At 51.5% G+C, this 6662-nt stretch overlaps 1 long non-coding RNA gene across 1 annotated transcript; it reads right to left on the reverse strand.

Annotated features, from left to right (window-relative positions):
* Positions 1-1860: 1860 nt before the first annotated feature.
* LOC123574454 (uncharacterized) lies at positions 1861-6075 on the reverse strand. Its single transcript, XR_006699338.3, has 3 exons — positions 5939-6075; positions 3379-3472; positions 1861-2000 (listed from the first exon to the last, which is right to left on the reverse strand). It is a non-coding gene; the product is annotated as an uncharacterized lncRNA (long non-coding RNA).
* Positions 6076-6662: the final 587 nt, after the last annotated feature.

Consider the following 6662-nt stretch of genomic DNA (forward strand, 5'->3'; position numbering starts at 1 on the left):
TACCAGGGCTACCCTCTCTGCTTGTCAGCTGTAAGATTAAAAAGGAGGTGGCTTCCACGCACAGCCACTGTCATCGACTCTGGTATGATTAGAGGGTGTGGGAAGGCCCCACCCTGGCCCAAAGTCATGGCAATATGAACCCTTTTTCCGTTCAGGCCCTTACGGCTCACAGATGCTTCTTGTGTGCTGGACTGAATCACTGTATCCTCACAGCAACCTGGAGAATGGCCAGGGAGGTGTCACTGGACTCCATTTTACAGATGAGCAAGCTGAGGCTCAGAAGGATAAAGGGAACTCACTCATGGACACACAGCTAGTGAACAGCAGACCCAGGATGAACCCAGGTCGGACGACAATGCTCCTGCCTGTAACTGAAGTGTGACAAGCCACATTCAGGTTAGGCATTACTTCTTAATATAATATACAGGTGTGGCTGGGTGCAGTGGCTCATGCCTGTAGTTCCACCACAGGAGGCCGAGGCAAGAAGATCACTTGAGGTCAGGAGTTTGAGACCAGTCTGGGCTACATAGTGAGAACCTGTTTCTACAAAAAAATTAAAAAGTTAGCTGAGCATGGTGGCTCACACCTGTAGTCGCAGCTACTCAGGAGTCTGAGGTGGGAGGCTTGCCTGAGGTGGGAGGTAGAAGTTGAGGCTGCAGTGAGCTGTGATTGTGCGCCACCACACCACACTCCAATCTGGGTGACAGAGCAAGACCATGTCTCAAAAAAAAAAAAGAAAACCAAAGAAATGGGCTGGGCGTGGTGGCTCACGCCTGTAATCCCAGCACCTTGGGAGGCCAAGGTGAGTGGATTGCTTCAGCCCAGGAGTTTGAGACCAGCCTGGGCAACATGGTGAAACCCTGTCTCTACAAAAAATACAAAAGATTAGCACAGCAGGGTGGCGCGTGATTGTAGTCCCAGGTACTTGGGAGGCAGAGGTGGTGGATCACTAGAGCGCAGGAGGCAGAGGTTGCAGTGAGCCGAGATCGTGCCACTGCACTCCAGCCTGGGCAACAGGGGAGGTTCTGTCTCAAAACAAACAAACAAACAACAACAAAAATGTAGGTGCCCCGGTGTGGGGGACAGCCCACTGAACACTCTCCTGCTTTTCAGGAGAAAGGGAAGGTTGAAGTTTGAGAAGTTGAGGGAAAAAGTCACTTTCAAAGAGGCAGAAAGCAAGACAAAATGTCTCCAAATTCTGTTGACTTTGTATTTTTTCTCAAGTCTGGGTCCTTTAGCCATGGAGCTTAACTCTAACCCCAAAGGGAAAAGCCAGGGAGAGGTTGCAAAGGAACTGTTCATGCTTCTGTTCTTCAAACCTGTAGAAACATTGTCTGGGGCCAGGCATGGTGGCTCACACCTGTAATCCCAGCACTTTAAGAGGCTGAGGTGGCTGGATCACTCTAGGTCAGGAGTTCAAGACCAGCCTGGCCAACTGGTGAAATCCCATCTCTACTAAAAATACAAAAATTAGCCAGGCGTGGCAGTGCTGGCCTGTAATCCCAGTTACATGGGGGACTGAGGCAGGAGAATCACTTGAATCTGGGAGGCTAAGGTTGCAGTGAGCCGAGGTCGCACCACTGCACTCCAGCCTGGGCGACAGAGTGAGACTCCATCTCAAAAAAAAGAAAGAAAAAGAAACATCTGGGCCAGGCGTAATGGCTCACACCTGTAATCCCAGCAGGTTGGGAGGCCAAGGCGGATGGGTCACCTGAGGTCAGGAGTTCCCGACCAGCCTGGCCAACATGGCGAAACCAAAATTTAACTGGGTGTGGTGGCCCGCACCTGAAATCTCAGCTACTCAGAAGGCTGAGGTAGGAGAATCACTTGAACCTGGGAGGTGGAGGCTGCAGTGAGCCAAGAATGGGACACTGCACTCCAGCCTGGGCAACACAGTGAGACTGTCTCAAAAAATAAAAAAAGAAACATTTGCTTCACATAGGAGCTGGGGTATCCAGAGGTGAGCTCGGCAGACTCTTTCTCTATGAACATCTTGAAATCTATTGGGAAAGACAGAGATAAAAATAGGTCAGTGACAACAGAGATTGGTAAGTGTCAAAATAAAGTCAGGATCTGAGGAAGAGTACAGAGCAACGAACTGCCAGAGGCAAGCTGGATCAACAGGCAGAGAGCTCTCTTGGCCCCATGACACACCCATCATCACACACTTCACCCATCCCAGCGCCTTGTTAGTCTTCCAGCCAGAAAGTTCTTTTTTTTTTTTTTTGAGGCAGAGTCTCGCTCTGTCACCCAGGCTAAAGTGTAGTGGCATGATCTCGGCTCACTGCAAGCTCCGCCTCCCGGGTTCACGCCATTCTCCTGCCTCAGCCTCCAGAGTAGCTGGGACTACAGGTGCCTGCCACCACATCCGGCTAATTTTTTGTATTTTTAGTAGAGACAGGGTTTCACCGTGTTAGCCAGGATGGTCTCGATCTCCTGACCTTGTGATCCGCCCACCTCGGCCTCCCAAAGTGCTGGGATTACAGGCGTGAGCCACCGCACCCAGCCTTTTTTTTTTTTTTTTTTTTTTTTGAGATAAAGTCTCACTGCAGTGCAGTGGAACGGTCTCAGCTAACTGCAAGCTTGAGTTCCTGGGCTCAAGCCATCCTCCCACCTCAGCCTCCTGAGTAGCTGGTGGGACCACACCCACCACTGCACCCGGCTAATTGTTTTTTTATTGCAGAGATGAAGTCTCACTACGTTGTAGAGATGAAGTCTCACTATATTGCCCAGGCTGGTCTTGAACTCCTGGGCTCAAGCAATCTTCCCACCTCAGCCTCCCAAAGCAGAAAGTCCTTTCTGTTACCTCATTTAAGTGTCCCTTGCCCAGCAGTGCCCAGTACACCTGACCATGGCCAAGGACCTCAACCAGTGATCTCAGCAATTAGAAGACAAAGGGCCATGAGGCCAGGCGCGGTGGCTCAGCCTGGAATCCCAGCACTGTGGGAGGCCGAGACGGGCGGATCACGAGGTCAGGAGATCGAGACCATCCTGGCTAACACGGTGAAACCCCGTCTCTACTAAAAATACAAAAACTTAGCCAGGCGTGGTGGTGGGGGCCTGTAGTCCCAGCTACTCGGGAGGCTGAGGCAGGAGAATGGCGTGAACCCGGGAGGCGGAGCTTGCAGTGAGCTGAGATTGTGCCACTGCATCCCAGCCTGGGCGACAGAGCGAGACTCCATCCCCCCCCCACAAAAAAAAGAAGAAGACAAAGGGCCATGGGGCCCTTATGGAATCTCTGGCCAATACCCTCATTATACAGATGAAGAAACTGAGGCCCAGAAAGGGGAGGTGACTTGCCCAAGATCCCCACAGCAAGGTGGTGCTGAGCCTGGGCTCTCACCTGCAGGAGATACCCCCACCATGACACACACACACCTGGAGGGGTTTGACCGAGGAACCCCTGTCCTCTGTACATGTTGGAGAAGGAACCTGAGGCAGGAGGGACCCTGAACAGAGGATGCTCTGAAGCCTGGGAGGAGAGAAAGGATAGGGGAGAAAGCACCCATCAGGTGGGGCTCAGATGGTGATAAGGCAGGAAACTCACTCCTAAGACCCAGCATCGCCCTGTCACCCTCACAGTCTGTCCTATTCGATGCTCTCAAGACAGAGCTATTTAATTTTTTTGTTTTGTTTTGTTTTTTTGAGACAGGATCTCACTCTGTCACCCAGGTTGGAGTGCAGTGGTACAATCTTGGCTCACTGCAGCCTCCACCTCCCAGGTTCAGGCAGCTCTTGTGCCTCACCCTCCTGAATAGCTGGGACTACAGGTGCCCGCCACCATGCCCAGCTAATTTTTGTGTTTTTTTTTTTGGTAGAAACAGGGTTTCACCATGTTGGCTAGGCTGGTCTCGAACTCCTGAACTCAGGTGATCCTCCTGCCTCAGTCACCCAAAGCACTAGGATTATATGCATGAGCCACTGTGCCTGGCCTAAATTTTTTTTTTTTTTTTTTGAGACGGAGTCTCGCTCTGTCGCCCAGGCTGGAGTGCAGTGGCCGGATCTCAGCTCACTGCAAGCTCCGCCTCCCGGGTTTACGCCATTCTCCTGCCTCAGCCTCCCAAGTAGCTGGGACTACAGGCGCCCGCCACCTCGCCCGGCTAGTTTTTTGTATTTTTTAGTGGAGACAGGGTTTCACCGTGTTAGCCAGGTCGATCTCCTGACCTTGTGATCCGCCCGTCTCGGCCTCCCAAAGTGCTGGGATTACAGGCTTGAGCCACTGCGCCCAGCCTGGCCTAAATTTAACATCGTCAAAATTAAATAAATTAAAAATCCAGTTCCTGAGCTGCACTAGCCACATGTCAAGAGCCCACAGCCATAGTGGCTTCAGTGACTCCAGTCTCAGACAGTGCAGATAGAAAACTTCCCAGTATGGCAGGTGTTCTGTTCCAACAGCGCCGCTACTCTGAACAATTTACATATGTAATCTCATTTTAAAATATTTTTCTAGTTTCACTGATACATGTTTGTTGCAGAAAATTCAACTGGGAAACTCAAATCCCAAGTCGTTCCCCGCCACCCACTATTAGCATGACATAGGCCCTTCTGGTCTTTATTCTTCCTTTAAAAGAAATTCGACTGCATGCGGGGCTCATGTCTGTAATCTCAACACTGTGGGAGACCAAAGCGGGCGGATCACCTGAGGTCAGGAGTTCAAGACCAGCCTGACCAACACAGAGAAACCCCATCTCTACTAAAAATACATAATTAGCCAGGCATGGTGGCGCATGCCTGTAATCTCAGTCCCTCGTGAGGATGAGACAGGAGAATCGCTTGAATCCGGGAGGCAGAGGTTGCAGCGAGCCAAGATCACGCCATTGTACTCCAACCTGGGCAAGAAAAGCAAAACTCTGTCTCAAAAAAAAAAGGCTGGGCATGGTGGCTCACGCCTGTTATCCCAGCACTTTGGGAGGCCGAGGTGGGCGGATCACAAGGTCAGGAATTTGAGACCAGCCTGACCAACACGGTGAAACTCTGTCTCTCCTAAAAATACAAAAATTAGCCAGGCGTGGTGGCGCATGCCTGTGATCCCAGCTACTCACGAGGCTGAGGCAGGAGAATTGCTTGAACCCAGGAGGTAGAGGTTGCAGTGAGCCGAGATCACGCCATTGCGCTCCAGTCCAGCTGACAGAGTGAGACTCCGTCTCAAAAAAAAAAAAAAAGAAAAGAAAAGAAAAGAAAGAAAATTCAAATATGGCACAATCATTGTAAAAACAAACAAGCAAAAAACAAAAAACAAACAAACAAAATGCAAACATGGCTCATGCCTGTAATCTCAGCACTTTGGGAAGCAGAAGCAGCAGGATTGTTTGAGGCCAGGAGTTCGAAACCAGCCTGGCTAACATAGCAAGTCCTTGTCTCTACAAAAGAAAACTTAAAAAAAAAAAAATTAGCCAAGGGTGGTGACCCTTGGCTGCAGTCCCAGCTACTTGGGAGACTGAGGCAGAGGATTACTTGCTCCCAGAAGGTTGAGGGTGCAGTGAGCCGTGATCATGCCACTGCTCTCCAGCCTGGGTGACAGAGCAAGGCCTGGTCTCAAAAAAAAAAAAAAAAAAAGCAAACACTGTGAAGGCATAGAGAGTAACAACGTCCCTCAGCCCCTCTCCCTAGAGGAAAGTACTGTCAGCAGCTTGGCACGTACTCATCCTGAGTCCAAGACCTCAGCCCTCATCCCATGGGCACTGAGGAGCCCCTTTAACCACAGAACCTCCATTATACGAACTCTTGGCCACCTGCTGTTCAAGACTTCCAGTCCCTCCTCTACTGCTAGCCCAAAGCTCCCCCAGGCACAGTTGAAAGCCCTGGACTGTGTCCCTGGACTCAGGGCAACCCTCTCGGCCTCCTCTCCTTTGGACATCAGTAGCATCCTCTGCCTGAGAAGCCCCTCTCTCCACTGCCCTGCTCTGGGAAGAGCACTGTGACCTTTTATCTCACTCACCTCTTCCATGTCTCAGATCCATCCTGAGCCAGCAGCAGTCTAGAAGAGCCATCAAGAGTAGGGCCTCGGCCAGGCGCGGTGGCTCAAGCCTGTAATCCCAGCACTTTCGGAGGCCCAGGTGGGTGGATCACGAGGTCAGGAGATCCAGACCATCCTGGCTAACATGGTGAAACCCCGTCTCTACTAAAAATACAAAAAAAACTAGCCGGGCGTGGTGGGGGGCGCCTGTAGTCCCAGCTACTCGGAGGCTGAGGCGGGAGAATGGCGTGAACCCAGGAGGCGGAGCCACTGCGCTCCAGCCTGGGCGACAGAGTGAGACTCCGTCTCAAAAAAGAGTAGGGCCTCGAGAGGCCAGGCTCACGCCTGTAATCCCAGCACTTTGGGAGGCCAAGGCGGGTGGATCACCTGAGGTCAGGAGTTCGAGACCAGCCTGGGCAGCCCCGTCTCTACTAAAAATACAAAATCAGCCAGGTACAGTGGCATGCACCTGTAATCCCAGCTACTGGGGAGGCTGAGGCAGAAGAATCACTTGAACCTGGGAAGCAGAGGTTGCCATGCCACTGCACTCCAGCCTGAGGGACAGAGTGAAACTGGGTTTCAAAAAAACAATAGGTCTTTGGCTGAGTGCAGTGGCTCACACCTGTAATTCCAGCACTTTGGGAGGCCAAGGCCAGAAGATTGCTCGAGCCCAGGAGTTTGAGACCAGCCTGGGCAACATGGTGAA

Source organism: Macaca fascicularis, chromosome 1 (assembly GCF_037993035.2).
Source record: "Macaca fascicularis isolate 582-1 chromosome 1, T2T-MFA8v1.1".
NCBI classification, from domain to species: Eukaryota; Metazoa; Chordata; class Mammalia; order Primates; family Cercopithecidae; genus Macaca; species Macaca fascicularis.